This window comes from Lagopus muta, chromosome 3 (genome assembly GCF_023343835.1).
Source record: "Lagopus muta isolate bLagMut1 chromosome 3, bLagMut1 primary, whole genome shotgun sequence".
Lineage (NCBI taxonomy): Eukaryota > Metazoa > Chordata > Aves > Galliformes > Phasianidae > Lagopus > Lagopus muta.
Window position 1 is genome coordinate 61,186,218 of NC_064435.1, and position 18,728 is coordinate 61,204,945.

Genomic DNA, 18,728 nt, shown 5'->3' on the forward strand with positions numbered 1-18,728 from the left:
CTTGATGAGAATCATTTTCCACTGCCAAATAGAATCTTATATTAAGATAAAGAGTACTGTTTCTCAACTGCAATTCTTCAGTTTCTTGAGTAGCAGAAAGTCTGAATGCTGGAGAACCTGATGGCAGGATGCATCAAATAAATCGTATTACTCATGATGATGATGATGATGATGATGATATAGAAGCAGTGGGAAGGTGCTTTGGGGGAGCAAGCAGTCAAAAATGAGGAGCATCCATAACACATCATTTTACTTTTTATTGTTTCATTGGCATCAGACTTTTCTGGTTATTATGACCAAGCCAGGTAAGGGAAGAGTTGTTACTCAGTCTCAGTTTTCTCCTGATCTACAAGCATTGAGACAGCACAGGAAAGGGAATGAGAAGACTCCTTCACAGCAGTTTGAGGCAACTACAGGCTAGATCCACAGCTTCCTGTCTTTCCAGCACATTTTTGGAGAAGCATCTCAAGATGGAATGTTCCCACTGCAGGTTTCTTCAGCCCATGTATATCATCAGCTAAACAGCTGATTGCTGGAGACAGCCTGACTGCACATAAAGCACAGCCTTTGTATCAGCCTCAACCTCAGATCCCTTTCCTTTTCTTACTGTTCATCCCTAGGGGGAAAAATTGAAAGGAAACAAAAAATTTTCAAAACCCTGGAGACTAAGCTATCAGGTGACCTCATCCGAAACTATTCCATAATTTGATGAATGCTACTTGGGAAACCATTACTTAGCATTGTACCGTCTCTTTGTTTTTTAGCATGGAAGACTGATGTGAATGCATTCCTACTAAGAATAGACTGGCTTACTGGTTTGCTAAAACTATGTACAAGAGATGCATGTATATGCCTGCTATATATTCAGAAGTCAGCAATCCACTTCAGTACTCCTTTGTAAATGCTTGCTTTGTGAATATCTAAAGAATTTTGTGATATCTAGCTTTCACTTTTGGGTAAGTTAGTTAGAGCTACTTGTATACAACAAACACACCTTTCAGTGAGTAATGCATTTCCAAATGTTTTCCATCCAAATACTTGAGATATGATGTTATGAGATTTTTAATAAAATATTTGGCTTTAGTTGAAAATGGCAATGGTGAAGACACTGCTCATTAATAACAGGACATACTGTAAATTACAGCTTTCAATAGAGTAATAGAGTACTGCAAACAAAGAGTGACAGAGGTAAGTAAAAAGGAAATAATTTTGAAACTCTACTGATTAAGATGCTAAAGTAATTTGCACTGTTTATTTTTAAAAAAGCTAATTAAAGAGTTTACATTTGATCAGGCACTGTAAAGAATTCCTGACAGGCATTGTTATAATATGAAATGCTGCAGTCTCCAGTAGAGTTTAATTTAGAGTAACAAAAAAGAAGGGAAAAGAAGAAATAAAACAATTGAAATGTTGCAAGCACACTGCCTTAAGCTCAGGGGAAGCTTTTCAGAAAACTGTTTGGTAGAAGCAATGCAAACTAAGATACTGCCCTGGGAATAATATTTTTCCCAAAATTGTTTCAGGTTGAAGTGTTTAAAGGAGGTAGTATACAGTATATTTTATAAGTCACCAGCTAAGAAATTGAAGAATTACAGCTTTTCATCTACTTGCACTGATTTTGCAAGATGATCCAAAGATACTGGTGTAAATTTTCACTGTAAAATTAGTGATTCCTGCATGAGATCAACAGAGGTCTGCATTGTTACCAATTACCAATACTAATTCAGTAGTAAATAGCACAATGTTTGCTAAACATATTCAGTTTTAACATCTTGTACAATTGTGTTAATTTCTTCCAAACATACCAAGGCTGCTCCAAAAGTAGTATCTCTTATTTTATTATGTTGGCCTTTGATATCAGAAGTGGTTGCTGACATAGAGGTTGAACCTTCTACCACTATCCCCTTATGTTTTGTTACCTTGAGACAGATGGCAGCAGAGGAGCAGTCTGACAAAATGGCATCTGACGTGGAAATGTGTATGAAATAAAGGTGTGTCATTGAATTCCTCCATGTGGAAAAATACTGAATCCATTGTCATTTACTGACAGTTGCTGAATGTTTATTGAGACCAAACAGTGGATACGAGCACAGTAAAGCGGTGGGTGTGTTTCAGCAGTGGCAACAACAAGAAAGGGTCAACTCCTCTGCTGCAGATGTCTATGAGCACAGCATGTAGGCTCTTTCACTGGTGAAAATGTATAGCTAATGGAGATGTCTGTGTTGAAAAATTGTGTTTAGTAGCTGAGAATTTGCAGTATTATTGTGTTCTTCGTTGTAGTTGCCGTAGAAATAAATAGGAAGCATTACTTTTGGAGTGACCTATGTGTTTTTGGCCTGAGAGCACTTTGGAAACTGTATTGATTTCACTCTTGATTAATAACTTCATTATGAATAATGACAGTTGATGCATGTCACTTATTTTAAATCAGTCAACTGTTGTTTATTTACTTTAATGCTATTTACTTTTACAACAATATTTTTTTCATATCCACTGAATTGACACTGAGAAGTTTATTGTACTTGTGGCTATTAATTTTTTTTGCAGGATATATGAGAAGGCAACTTTTCTTTGCCATTAGCAGCCCTTGAACTCTTCATATTTTACTTTCCTGGTAGGTAGATGTATGAGCTGTTACAAAGGACGGGAGTTGAGCTATAAGACATTGACTACACAGAAGACAGACTGCTCTGTCTCACTTTTGTCACCAGTACAACTGTATGATTTGCCTTCCTAACATTTCACTTTGTGTCAGAGTTGGAGGAAAATTAATTGGCAGAGAACCAACTCGGATAAAGCAGTAGCATGAGGAAGAGCCGCAAATGCCTGGTAAGAGTGTTTCTTGCCATGTATGTTGAGCAAATCTTTTCCATCTTTATTCAACATATCATAACCATGGAGATCTGGGATATGAGACTTCTGATGGAATCTACACACACAGTCCAAACTACATATGGTTGTGGCCATATGCTATATGACCCCATGTATATCACTCTTTCAGGTTCTGTATTTTAAATTAGTGGAAATTAATCACTTCATTATTGCTTGCAAGGCATTAATACAACTTACTGCCACAAGAGAGCATTTGCACTTAGTACATGCGTAAATTTTATTTAAGGAAACATTTTCTCATTTAAACGGAAATGAAAACACAGCCATTTTTACTAGGCAGACTTGAAGTGCAGACAGACTGCTTCTGCAAGAAGACAGTACAAATCTCTGTGAATCAGGGTGTAAACCTACACTTCTATCAGCCAGACATTGCTGTTGTAGGTTGAATGTGTTCTACTAAGACTGTTGAAACAGCTGGCCTATCACATTGAGTGCTTGGATATTAGCCATATCATACTATCCCAGATCTCTGAAAATTGTGGGGTTTCTTTTTAGGTACAACTGACTATTTTTTTTAATATTAACTGTACTCTCAGAACTGGCATCTTATGTGTCACCTTTGTCTGCCTTCTACGTGTTCCGATATGGAGAAAATCCTTTGTGTACATTTTATTAACTGTAGAAGAAAATATTTACTAAAATAAATTCACTCCAATTAAACTTAAGTAAGAATTTGTGTTAAGTAAGTGGACATTTACAGCATGGTGCAAAGTCAATTTGTCCATGTAGTCTTTTGAATGAATTACTTTTGAGATTTTTGTGTGTGTTGTTATTGAAAACTAAATGTTCTCCTTACAAAAAATACACTCATATCTCCCAACGAGCCCCCTGCAAGCTAGTTCACTCTGCGAATACCTTGTGTTTCCCATTATCCAGTATGTGCCAGTACTGCCGTCAGCATTTATGTACATCATTGTCCACCAACAATGCCAAAGCTGATTGACCCATAGTCTATTTTTCCCAAACTCAGCATGCATTTTCATGCCCCTGCTTGTTATGGAATACCCTTTCCAGTTTGCTGTTTACAATCTAATCTCAACAGAAATTCAGTTCTGTTATCCCAATTCATTTCAGGATGTTTTGGATAAAGGTGTAGACACTGCTTTTGAAAATGTCTTATTTCTTGGTAACTGTGGGATATAAATAACATTTTTTATTAGTTCATGTCTTTATTTCTCTAAGGTTACATGTGAGGAAACTTGGAGGAGTTCTTATGCAACTCTGAGCTTAAATATACTCATTGCTAGGTTGCATTTCAAATCACAAGAGATCCTCTATTTCTCTCCATTCTTGCTTACTGTTTCCCTGCTTCTCTATTCACATCTACCTTATCACCATTTCACATGAAAGGAAGTGAAGCACAGGGCTCATAAAAATAAAAGATAATACAATGTATGAATATCGCTGAGAGAGCCAATTTCTCCCAGTTAAGCCTTAATGCAAGTTCAGGCTACCTAGAGTGTGCTGTGACAGAAGACAGAAATAAGACTTCAGACAGCTTCCTAAAGAATGAAAATCATACCTCACTTGCTGTATTGTTGCAAAGGGCCAGCAGGTTAATGGCAAAGCAGCTTTATAACATATAGAATGCACTGGCTGCAGAGGACAGAGGGCCAGACAACCTGGGATGTAGCCTATGTGCTGGTGTTAAATGTCCACAGCTGCGTTACACTGCAGCAAAGAGTAGTGGCAGGTGTTGGTGCTAGGCCGTTCTGGAATATCACAGTATTTTGCCTCCAATAGTGGCTGTGACCAAATGTGAATTTGCTTTGCAGTTTTGGAGAGGAGTTTTTGTAAATTTGAGCTGTTTGTCTTTTTCTCCCTAAATTATAACACTGGATTACAGTAAAAAATAATATTAATCAAGTCTAAAGGCCACTACCTAATTGACTTTTATATTAGACCCAATTAATTTTTTTTTAGCTACACTAGTAAAAATTCATAACTATTACCAGCTGCCAAGTGGATATGTATGCCTCAGTGCAGAATTTGTTCCATTTATTCTATTTACTCAGTGTCTTTCAGAAAGACTCTGACTCTTCATTTGTACATATTTTTTACTATGAATTGCAACCCCAGCTAATGCCGCTTTGATTTTACTCTTATCTTTCATTTCAATGAACATTCTCACAACCTTTACTTCTCATCACACATAGCCAGGCACTCTGAGGCATGGTGTCAATCACTAGACAAATCATTAAACAAAAAAATAAGCCAGTTATTTTAAAGCTGGAGTATTTTTCGCAGGCTCAAAAGACAGAGACCTAATGACTTACCAGGGGCTTTGCTCATAAGCACGCACCTATGCTATACTCAGGGCTCAGTATTATTATTATTATTTTTATTCTTTCAATTCTCACACTTAAAACACAAACACATTTTCTCCTAGAATATGCTGACAGCGTGTCTTGGTATCTCAAGGCAGAAAGGTTGCTTTCCCCCAGGCAGTGTGCTAGCAACCTTCACATGGACACACATGACTGAGCTGCCTATAGGCACCCTTGCTTTCATTGTTTCCATAATTCAATATGTTTAAAAACAGCCATGCTAACAAACACTAGAAAAAGGAGTAGGAAGTGAAATTCTATGGGAGTGAACTTCAGAAATGTAGCATATATAACTGAAGAAGGTGTTCAGAGTGAAAGTCTGAGAGGGATTTGATATGCAGGAGTAAGACCACATCTGAAGCTGAAAAATTACTACATGCAATCAGAGGGAATAGTGGCGTATAAAATAATAATAAAACACTGATTGTTCTAACACTAACATATGGTTTGAAAGAAAATTTTAATAAATTACATATTATCACAAATAATTCACAGTTTACAACCTTTTGCTTCATTTTATTAATCCATTCTCTACCACATGAAAAAGCCCTCCTCAGTGAGCTACTATAATGATTTGAAAACATTTTCTGAGCCTAAAATATGTGGCAAAATTATCTTATCTCTTAAACTAGTTTGGGCTACAGGAAAAACATAAAAATAATTATGCTTTTCCAACCTACAAAAAGTAAAATTCAGGAGAAATTGCATATATTAAATGAAATAGTACCCCTTCTTGCTCAGGACAAACAAAAAGTTAGACATTGCTGCAGGAGAAGAAATTATAATAAATATGGCAGAATTCATTTTATTTTTGTTACTAACTATATTTTTTATTACTATATTCTTCTATATAGTTAGACAAGCTTTTGAAGTATATAAATAGGCAAAGGTCAACAAAGAAGGTCAAGAGAGCCAAATGGAGTAAGGGGAGCAGCTGAGACCCCTTGGTCTGACCAGGGCAGGAGAGGCTGAGGAGAGGCCTCATGGTTGCCTACAAGTCCTCATGAGAGTGGAGGGGCAGCACTCAGCTCTGCTCTCTGGTAAAAGTGACAGGACCCAAGGGAACAACAGCATTGTACTATGTCATGGGGAGGTTACGTTGGGGGTTAGAAGAAAGTTCATCATCAAAGTGTGGTGGGCATGGAACAGGTTGCCCAGAGCAATAGTCACAGTACCAGGCCTGCTACAGTTCAAGGAGTTCTTAGACAAAACTCTTAGACATGGTTTGAATTTCAGGTCCTATGTGGAGCTAGGAGATGACCTCAATCTTTGAGGGTCCCTTCCAATTGGGGATATTCTTTGATTCTATGATTCTAAGTGTATATTTTTAAAAGCAAGCCAAAGTCCTTTGAGATGAAATGTATATGGCATAGTTCTGTACAACTCCTCAACCACTTATGAGTGGACAGAGGATATGACAACACAATGATGCAGAGACATTAGTAATCCCTTTTCAGTATTCAGCAAGAAATGATACCGCTCCCTGAGGTGATTTTAAAATGATTAATAATGCAGAATAGTAAAGTAAGCCATAAAAAAAGTGGTGCTCCCCCTCACCGTATACTTGCGTGAATCACAGAATTGTAGAATCACGAGGTTGGAAACGATCTATAAGATCATCTAGTCCAACTGTCTTCTCATTACCACTGCTACCACACAAGCTACTAAACCACAGGTTCGCAGCTCCTCATCCAGACAGTGAAGGGCCAAAGAAAATGAAAAATTGTAGGAGATGTGAATCTCCATATATGCTTTCACTTTTGCAAGACTAATTTTTTTAAGACCTTTTGAATGAATGTGTAATATGTAGATGACCTGAACTTGAATGGACATGCATCCAGTTTTCCTGTATCAATATTGCTTTGCTTATTGACAAACATTTGAAGGTATGACAGAATCACATTCTGGTGCAATTGCAAAATTTGAGCCCAACTTGAAAGCTGCAGCTGCTAATTTATTTTATTGCAAGAGAACTTGTTCTTCTCATTCATTGTTTGCCTGTGCAGAACATGATACTAAGACTTGACAGCTTTTCAGAGAATTCTGTTCATCCACTGAGAAGATGAAAGATCACCACTGTCTGTGGAATGTATTTTTCCAGAATTGACATGATACACATTTCTTGTTAATGCCTTGGAACATGCTAGTGGAGGAGGTCATGGAGGTCACGTACAATGCTTTAGAACTAGTTTAACAAACAGATTAATCACAGATTGCTGTATTTTCTGAAATAGCATGAAAAATTGCAACATGGAGTAACCAGTAGTACTGCTCCACCAGGCACTTATTGTGATAAGCATTTGTAAAATTATTTGCATTCTGGATGAATTTCCTATAGGGTATTTTATAAAATCCTTCATTATAACATTAAATTTGCTATTAAATCTCAGTTATAATTACATATTTTTATTAAAATCTTGGTACTTTCAGAGAAGCACTGAAAAATGAAAAGCATATATATAAAAATGCATAATAATTAAAACTTAAACAAATGAACGTTTTTCAGACTTTCTACATCTGTACTACTTTACCATGCTTTGCTAAATAAGTGTTACTACTGAAGAAACTAGCCTCTTTAAGAAGAACTTAAATATCTTAGATGCCCTAAATCATTATTTCCTGTGGTGTAGCAACATTATATGATTATAATTTTATGTATTTTTTCTTTGCTAGAGTGGGAAAAAAAAAAAGCTTGATCAAAAATGAATGTGATCTAGCATATAAAGTTTTAAACATATATTTTAAATGTATCTACAGGAAATAGTAATTTATGGAAATTACAATTGGATTAGTGCAAACGCCATAAACTGCAAAAACAATGCTGGTCTTACTGTATCTTACAAATGACAGTTGAAAACAGGTCAGCTATGAAGAAGTTTCAAGCAGTAATTATGGTATGCAAACTTTGGAGACATCATCTCATTTTTTCTGCGTAACAGCTCATTGTAGTGAGGAGAAGCCTTCAGTCATTAGATGAGCTCAAAATGTAACACATTTTTACTTCACTCTGCACTAGTATCAAATGCATATTGTATTTTTCAGTGTGTTTGCTTGCTTTTCACTTGGCACAGAATGTATCTACTGATAAACAGCCCTTATATATTACTAATATACTGTAGTATAACACCAGGAAAGCATGAGACGATATTCTGTCTAATTGTTTTGATCAAACATGACATGGACTTTGTACTCACACTAGACATATTTCTGTAAGTTATAGCTTTCACAGTACCTGCTTTCATTTTTTTGTAATCCTGTCTATTTCAAAACCTAAAGAATGCAGCACAACCATTTCACTTTTCAACTTGTCAAGACTTTGCACAAATGATTTGTCAAGAAAAAGTCTAATTATGTCTGGCTTAAGGTTTCCATGTTAAACAGGAACAATTGTGGTGACTGCGAAAGAACCGCCTCCTGGCACTTAAGCGAAATGTGAAAGCAACATGATTGTCCTGCCTTGTGTCTTTCCATCAACACCCTGTGGTCAGAAAAAGAAACCACCAAATACTTCACTTCCATTTCTATCAGTTTCTTGTGATTGGCAGCACCCTGACATTTGCCTTTTACTGTATGTGAGTCATACTGTTAGGGCAACAAGAGAGCCTGTTGAATACAAAGTTTGAAGCTAAGCAGACATCTTGCCAAGAGCTGCTACTGCAGCAATCAAGCAGATTAGTTTAAGTAATTCTAATGAGCATATTAAAGCTCAAAATTAATGAGGATATTTGGAGGGAAAACATAAATCAGGCCAATTGTAGGTGATCTAGCACTGTGAAACAGTTTATAAATACATCAATTTTGCTATAGCATTTTTTTAACAATCTGACATATCAGTAACTACTTACCTTATTTTTCCATTTCAGAAATATTACTTTTACTTCCAGTATAGTCTACAAACAACAATAAAAATTTTATCCTTTACTGAGGACCTGATCCAACTTTTTAGTGGTGTCATTAGTACCAGTGGAAGGCTTCCAGAAACACTGTGGCTATTTGTTTTGAGGTAAAAATCCTGTAATAACTATGCTGACCCATAGCTTGTAAGGAAATACATGGCAAAAACAACATTTGAGGAACTAACAAGTGATGTTCAGACAAGTCGTCACAAACCAGTAATGATATCAGTACTTGGCTTCTGCAACATCTATCAGAACAATGAGGCTAATCATGATTTAAAAGCTAATAAGTCTGTATTAGCCTTTCAGTGTTATGACTTGGTGCCTGGTGACAGATGAATACAGTTACATGCAACCACATATATTGGCCAGAAAATTTAGAAACAGCCTTCATTGCTGAAGCATTCTTGTTATGTAATGACCAGCAAGCATGTTTGTCTCTCACCAGACCCGTTTTTCTGTTTCTTTGGCTAGGTATCAATACTATTACTATGGTAGATGTGAATCATTATCTTATTTACCCATTTAGAACATGTGATAGAGCTTCCACCTCTGAGTTTCAAACCATCCTATGTAGAAATTGGTTTTGAATGTAATGACTTAGATCTTGCCTTAGGGAATTAAGATTCTGGGTGTAGATGGACCTGAGTTATTGTTTGAGGTCTAGTGGGTTTATGCAAATTGCTTGACTGGAGCTCTGCTTCGGGTGATAAAGATGCAGATGCGTCAAATTCAGTCCTGTGCTTAGCTGCTCAGCCATTCCTTGTGTTTATTTTAGGAATCAGATAATTTGTAGTCAAGAAAGTTCTCAACTTACATTGCATAAATTAATCAATGTTTCCAAGTTGAGTATTCACCATGTAAAGTCCACTTTAAGACTTCATAGAGTGTATTTGGTAGATTTTGTTACCTGATGTACTCTACTAATTTCCTCATGCAAGAAAGCCCTTGGGGGAGAACCAGAAATAATTATTCTGGCATCAGACCTACAGTGATATCAGGGAAACATAAAGATTCACATGCTGAAGATAAAGAATATACAGTAGTAGTTCAGGAGAATGCTGGCATCTCAGAGAATGAATCAAGCAAAGCCTAGGATTCATTTCCTCAGTGCTCATCTAGAGATGGAAGGACAGGTCAGTGACTGAAACTACCAAGTAAAGCTCTTTGCAAGTTTGGCGTGTTGGTCAAGCAAACATAGATGGAGAAGAGCTCATCTCCTGGAAAGGAAACAAGGCCACTGAAATCACTGAAAGGGAGCTACTATGACTTGTTAAATCTGAAGGACTGCTGAAACAAATACATTTATTACACTCAAGTCAGAGTAACTAATAGAAAATCAAGATTTATCTTCTCAGAAACATTCATTCCTTTTCTAAATTTAAGTTGCAAATAGTATTGTAGTTTTTTTACAGAAAAAAAAAAGGATTCTTCAATTTCCAGATGACTTTCAGCAAAAGTAATGTGGAAAAAAAAGGGCCCATTTATTTCCACCCCATTCACAGACAATTTTAGGTTATCTGGCATTTTATCCATACACTTTACTGAAAAAATTACAGTATTTTAATTTGTAAAGATTATGAGTTTCTTCTCTACAGTATCTTACATGACAATCATTAAAGCACCTTATTTTTCTTTCTTCACTGAAGTGCAAACATATATTTTTTTTAAATTTCTAGAAGGTGCTTTAGTTAATAAAAATGTTACCTTCATCAGAATTACCGGGACCAGTAACTACATTCCTAAGAATGAAATGTGGATGTTCTGAATTATTTCAGATTTCCTGCTTGTCTCTTGATATGTTAGAATATCTAGTTGTAATAAACAAAGGAACTCCCAGGAAATAGGACCTGAAGTTCTCAGAATCAATTAACTCTCTATTTTACCTCAGTTATTTTCCTCTTCTCCTTCTGCCTCTATTTCCACATTTCACAACAATCCCTGTTGTCATTCTTGTCAGTCTTAAAAATAATTTAAATATATTTTAGCAACAGAAAAGACTAGGGGTAGGATAGATAGGGGATTCACTACTGCATAGAAGCTAGAAAGAATGAGAGACAAATGTCACAGGACATAAAGCCTGATAATTACTTTATGCAGAGAAAGCAACTGCATACTGTTACTTCTCAAGTTATTCTAGGGAGCATGGGAATTTGCATAGTGTGTCTTTTTAAAGCAGTGTTTGTTATGAAGCATGGCTTGTCTAATATGAAAAGGAAGAGAAAAAGAGTTTTGTATTTATTTGTACTTGTTTTTAAAAAAATTAATCTTGATCTGTGTCAAATTCCATGCTGCTTTGAATTTTTTTCCCCATTGCTACGGATCTCTGGAACAGAAGGTTTGCATGCCTTTGATGTACTATGGTAACTATACAATCTCTAGAAAAGCTGATCACACTAAAAAAAAACACTCCAAAACTCAAAAATGTTCAAATGTATATTTGAATATAGCATACATCATGAACACATTCTTTTACATGAAAATATTTTTAATTAAAACTAAAGTTGTTGTCTGAAGGGATAAGAAAGAAAATATTACGTTTGATACTGTAACTAGAAATGATTATCTGAATATAAATGATGCGTTATTTTATGTCTAAGTGGAAGAAGAAAGTTTTGGAAATTTTGCTTGGATTACTCATCGTGCAAGATTTATGACCAGTTTCAAATTAATGTTGCTCAGAACCTCAGCTTGCAAGCCCTATCAAGTTTATGTAACATCTTCTTACCAAAATCATAAACCACAATATTTTAATTGAATAAAATATGTTTCTTAACCTGTCATTGCATAACGGTACCCTCATCTTTGGCTTAGTTATATAAAATGTATAAAGTCAATGGAAAAAATGGCAAACAAGACTCAATGGAAGTGGGCATAACAAGTTCCAAGGTGCAGATGTTTATCTTGGAAATGTAGTTATCTGAAAAGGTTCTTCTTAGCAACTGAAAAGATAAATGATCTTACTTGAGAGCTTTCTAGCCATTTATCATTTAGATAGTATTGGTCACCTTTTTTGAGTGAAGTGAACAGCTCATGAGCATATAGTGCAGAGCCCTCAATTAAACAAGGAACTTAAGGACTTGCTTAGCTTTCAGGGTGTGAATGAAGCAAAAGATAGAGATGGCCTCTGTCAAAACACACAATTTGATCATTCTTCTTTGTCCATGTGCACGATTCAGGCTGTAAGCAGAGGAGAGATATTTAAACTCTGAATACATTCTTGCATGAATCAGCTATGGACATAGCAGTATACAGAAGTGTGGGCTTTGCAAATTTTCTCTCTATACAGTATTTCACCAAAGGTAAAAGCAGTCAATGGTGTTAGGAAGCCATTGAGGGGGGTGGGAGGGGAAGATCAAGAAGCTTTACCTCAAAACTTCACTGGAGTGGCCTTGAGTTCTGCAGGAATGGCTGCAAACAACTGAGAAGCCTCTAAACTTAGATGGGAATGGCTCAGCATAATTATATCTTGTCCTTCAGTGTAGCATGCTGACATGTAATTTTAGCATTTTTATAGTGGATTGCAATGTTACAGCATTTCAGATGGCACAAAACACAACAGTATCACAGCTTTGTTCTTTGGAGAAGTTCTAAGAATCGTAAAAATGACAACTGAAGTTTTCCCATCAATTTTATTGCTCTGTGCAAGTTAGTGAGTTCTGACTGAGGAAAAAATAAGATAAAATTGAGTAACCACATGAAAATTTGCATTTTTTTTTTTTTAGTAATTATTTCATTTTGTATAACATAGATTTACATAAAGACTCAAGATGTTACACAGAAAATACAAAGTTTGAGACAGGATAACAAAATCTGTGAAAAGCCTTGCTAACATTTACCTCTCATTCAATGTCATAAAGCTTTAAATATTAGCTCAGAAAGATTTCAGGGGAAGCCAAAGCAAAAAATAATTTCTCTACTACACGTTTGTATCTAAGACATATGGGTGTTCAAATTGACCAGTGAAAAGAACTAATGTCTGCTGATGAATATGAAGAAATAATAATAATACATTCTTAAGACTGTGCAAAACATATATCTCCATTGCTGGAGGAACTCAGCTATTGATAGACTGTCTACTCTGTGGTCCAAAAATGTATACATAATATTGCTATGGTCAGGACTGGTTTTGGTATTTTTGATATTCCAAAGAGTTTAGACATTCCCAGATGACCCAGAAATCCAATGCATGCTAGAAGAGCAAATGCTGTCAGAAGCAATGAATAACCAGATCACTTTTGTCTCAGGTAATGTTAATGACTCTATACAGTCTGAATACAGCTTATCTGCCTTGATGGATTCAGAATAAGACCTGAACAGAATAGATGTGAGTATACATTGCTTGATCTAGATTTTAAATACCAGGGCTACTCTGAAAGTAATCCTTCCTTTTGTATTATGTAGGCCCATGATGACAAAGGCAGATGGTAGTGATACAGCAGTAGGGGTTGAACCTTTTCTGTAAAATCCCATTACATTTTTTTTTCCATTCAAGAGATGGCAGCAGAGGAGCAGTCCAAAAAATAGCATCTGACATGGAAGCACGTATGAAGCAAAGGTGTGTAAGTAAATTCCTTCATGTGGAAAAAATTGCACTCCCCTACCTTCATCAGTGCTTGCTGAACATTTATGGAGACCAAAGAGTGGATATGAGCACAGTTAAACATTGGGTGGTGCATTTCAGCAGTGGTGACAGCGATGTGAAAGACAAACCTTCTTCCAGATGGCCATGCAGATTTTTATGGTGCGGGCATGCAGGCTTTTGTTCATTGCTGGCAAAAATGCCTACCTAATGGTGATGATGATGTTGAAAAAGAGTCTTTTGCAGCTGAGAATTTACTCTATCAGATAGAGTTATTTATATCTGTTGTAGTTTCCATGGAAATAAGTAGGAGGCATTACTTTCGGAGCAACCTATGCGTATGTCTTGAATTTCTTCCAGGTGTTCTATAAATCTCACACTCCTTGAGCAGTACATTTAATTTAAATATAGCTCTGCTGTCCCACTGGAGAACAAAAATCTGTGTCAATCTGGGAAAGACTGTTCTTACAGCAGGAAGAAAGGTGATTTCATTTAAATACGGGTGTATTTAATGTTTTTGTTTCTTTTAATGTGGCAGTTTTGTTTCTCCTGAGATGACTGGTGTGCTGAGCCTTGGCATGTTGAAAAAGCATTTTTATCATTGTGTATCTTTATGGGAATACACAAATTTTTTTATCTGCTGCCATCCTACTCAGTAATTTGTTGAGAAAGAGAAGGTTTGTGCTTAGACCTCCTTGTGTATCCATGGGATACCACTTGCTACAGTGGGAGCTGAGATAATATTGTCTATGAGCAATTAATTTTTCAAAATATACAATTAAAAAGGCATATTCTTTTTTGTATACTTTCTTACGGACATCTTTATTTATGTTTCAGGCAGAGTATACACTGTGTATTTGCTTTCTCTCTGCAGGGCAACATCCTGTCTACTTTTCTTTTTCCTTAATAGTTTAGCCCTTTGGTATCAACATCTTATGACAACATAAGAAGAAAAGAAAAGCTGATTCCTGCACAAGGCAAGCTTAGCTACAATCTCCTCACCTTTGTGTAGATGTCCCTAAAGACTGCTCCATATTTGAGATATAGATGTTGAAAGGAGGTTTCTCAGCACACTGCATGTAATCCAGTGCTTTTCAATCTGTGTTTTTCCTTGTTTTCAGCACTTTGTATTTGCCTCTACTGAACATTTCAGCTCACTCCTTTTCTATCAGGTTAAATCCTTCAAAGTAGAAAAAAGAATTTTTTAAAAAGGAATTTAAATGCATATGGGAGTTTACAGTAATAAAGGACAAATCAATGACAATTTTTTGTATTAATTAATGTAGCAGTTCTTAGGTCCTACCTTGTTTGCCTTGTTTGGATAATAAAGGAATTGCATACAACTCATTTCTGAATATTAAGCAGAAAGTAATGTTGACCAGCCACATAAAATACTAGTCTGAAAAAAAAAAAACCTCTTTGCACCACCTTTTGCCTTCATACACATTGGGTTAAAATTCCCCTGGTTTTACTTTCTTTCAGCAATATTGCGTCTTTTGAGCTCATTTACAATATCATGCAGTAGCAATCATTATGATCTTTTTCATACTTAGTCATTGTCTGCTTCATATGCTTTGAATTTCTGCACCATTTTGTCCATCACCTTTTGTTGTAATTATCATGACGTGCTTCTGAGGCTGGCTTGGTCTCTTAGGAGAAGAATCTTATTGTTTTGCTTATCAAGGAAGTGGGTATTCTTTTTGTAAAATTTGGGAAATTTCATACCTCTATTGTTACTTCTAGCACTCATATTCTTGTTAGAGGAGAGAAGTCCTAGTTCTGTCATCACTGGTATCTGACCTAAAATTTGCAGATTGACTGCCTTTTTTTTTTTTTTTTTTTTTTTTGGAGAATATGCCCTAAAAGGAGAGACTGAATGAACTGGGCTGTGGGAGAGGCTGAGGGGAGACCTTATTGTTCTCTTCAAATACCTGAAAGGTGCTTACAGCGAGAGTGGGGTTGGTCTCTTCTCACTGGCGGCAGGTGACAGGATGAGGGGAAATGGCCTCAAGTTGCACCAGGAGAGGTTTAGGTTGGATATCAGGAAAAAACTTCTGTACAGAAAGGATTGTTAAGCACTGGAATAGGCTCTCCAGGGAGGTAGTTGAGTCATCATCCCTGGATGTGTTTAAAAACCATTTGGATGTGGTGCTCAGGGACATGTCTTAGCAGGGCGTTGTTAGGGTAGGTATGGTTAGGTTGCAGTTAAACCTAATGATCGTTTAGGTCTTTTCCAACCTGAGCAATTCCATGATTCAGTGATCATCTAGCATGCAGTGATTCCTCTTGTAATTTCCTACCATAAATGCATGCCATTATCCCAGTCTTAATTTATCTGGGATTTCACTGATTTTCTGCTATGTAGATTTTTTGCTCTTGAATTGACCTTTTCCTAAGGTTTGTATTTTCCAGCATTTAGATAAAATGTAGAAGTAAAAGATTTTGTAGTAAGAAAGCTTTCATGAAATAAACTAGCAATTAAATAGTTTTATCTGTACTCTTTCAGATGAAATAAAACTTACTCAAACTAGAATAACAGCTGAGAAAGTCCCTGAGAAGTTACAGACTTCAGAACATAGGATGAGGCCTTTCTCTTTAACTCTCTTTTGCAACTTCAATTTAGGATTCTGCTAAACACTAAACTATCCTTTGATAACAAGTTATGGATTTCTTCTATTTCAGTATTTCTGTGTGGAAACATTTCCCAAAGGATGCACCACTTGCTGATAAACCACCCTGAACAAGAACTGAATTTTCAGCTGTCTGTCCAGTCCAGTATGTCCTCATGTCCAGCAGTTTTGCCTATATTGTCCACATAGCCTAAGCTCAGACCACACAACTGTCAGTGGCTTAATCATTTGCCTAGAGTCACACGACCGCATTTACTTACAGCCTTACTAATCTGTAATTTAAAAATGTATTATGTTCAAAATACACATATGAAGTTGCATGCAGAGGTACATGTCTCCCAGACAAAGATTGGCAGCACTTTTAGTGTAAGGATTGCAAAAGTACAGAACTAATTCTCAGAGAAGGAATACAAATGTGAGAACCTAGTGCCAGAATAATAAAAATGCTACTGTGGTACAGAGGATAGATAAAAAACAAACTAGTTACTTCTTCTTGCTTTCTAATAATCATATTGTCTTTCCTAGTGCATCTGTAGCCCTCTAGCAAACTTCCAAATTTCAAGTTCTTTAGTTTGCTACCTTAATATCTCTCAAGCCATACAAACGCTTTGAGCATTCTTGCAATTCTTCCTTTGCTCGAGTAGTTGTGGTGCATTTGAAAATTTTTAAAAGATTTTAGACTTGGACAAAAAAATTCCACTTCCAAAAGAAATCCCATCATTTCAGGTGATCATTCTGCTTTCTTCCTTTCCCCTCATTCTACTTCTGCATGTGCACAGTACCTAGCAAAAAAAAAGAAACAGTCAATCCTTCAACATTGAGACATTTCTTTGAAAAAGAAGCCAGATGTGGCTGTTTGAAGACAAAGCAATGAGCATCTGCTATACTTTGGAGGACATTGGATATGTGGACCTATATTATATCCAATTATCATCAAAGAGTTTGAGAACATATTATTTTTCTTTCATACACAAAATGAAGACAAATTTCTGAGAGTGCTTCAGTCTTTCCCACCTACATTTAATTGCCCAAAACATTTAACAAGTACCAAGCCTGTAGGCAGGAGTGCCATGCTTAGTATTTTCTTCTTTGGTCCTCAAGATAAAGGCCAAGCTCTGCACTTTTGAAAAGCAAACGAAAGAAATGGAAATACCTTCCCTTTCCAAAGATCTGCAGGTTTTAAAGGATACCGGGATAAAAAAAAAATCCTCAAAGCTTTCTGCATGGTGGCTAAACAAGATTAGGTAAAACACATCCTCCCCAATGCACACACAGAATATAAAACATCTTAATCCCTCTCCAGTAGGGTAGCATAAGCAGTTACTATGCAGAAGAAACTTGCATACAGTAAGCAGGCCAACAAATGCATCCCCATTGGTCAGGCTTTTTTGCTCTAAAAAAAGAGCGTTGCTGGACTCCTAAAGGAACTATGTAAGACCACTGGCAGCAGAATTACAGAGAGAAAAGTAGTTTACTCCTTATTCTGTTAAAATTAAAACACTCAAGAAACTTCAATATGCTTGTTATTAAAATATGAATATCAATGGAGACAGATTACCTCCATCATATACATGTGATTTTCCTTTTTACCAAATTAGCTGCAAATTTTTATAAAAATTTTTATTAAAGTTTTTAAAGAATCCCAAAGCCCCTGATGATGTAAACACTAAAGCTTTTGTGAAGTAAAGGAACCTGGCCAAGCCTCTTCCTAAATATGCCTGTCTCCCTATCAGCTGAATTAACAAAAAAGCTAAATCCCTTCACTGCAAGCTACCACTGTTCGTTCCCAGTGAGTACATCATTTACATGTATCACCCTGCTCTTTCTTTTATTGTGTTCTTGTTTTGGTTCACTGTTCCCCTTAATTTGAAAAGCCACTTTCCCTTGCTGTACATTTGGAGGTATTTGGTAGCAGAACAGAAAAGGCTTGTTACTGAAGCTGAATTAACCTAACAAAGAGAAAGAGAAAAAAAATAAGAGCCTCACACAGAGCCACTAAACTTCAACCACAGTTTCAATATTTAAACACCATAAACACAGAGAAGCATAAGGCTTCTTTATTCATGTACATTTGTTATTTTCCTTCTGTGTACATCATACATCTGTACCTATGGAATGGATATTTTGATAGATTAAGTTCTCACAAACGTGTAAAATATGTTATGAAATATTAAACTACAGATTATTCTGGTTTCTTTTTTTATAAGTAGAAATTAGTTCTCCTATGCCTGAAAAGACCATTACTATCACTGCAAGGATACATCTACATTACTTCAAGTGCAAGGCTCAAATTTTACAGATTCTGCATATACAGTACAGTACTTGTTTCTTCAAAACCCACTGGGATTTCAAGTCACCAAGCATTTATTATGCTGAAACAGTCCTTTAAAATGGATTATTT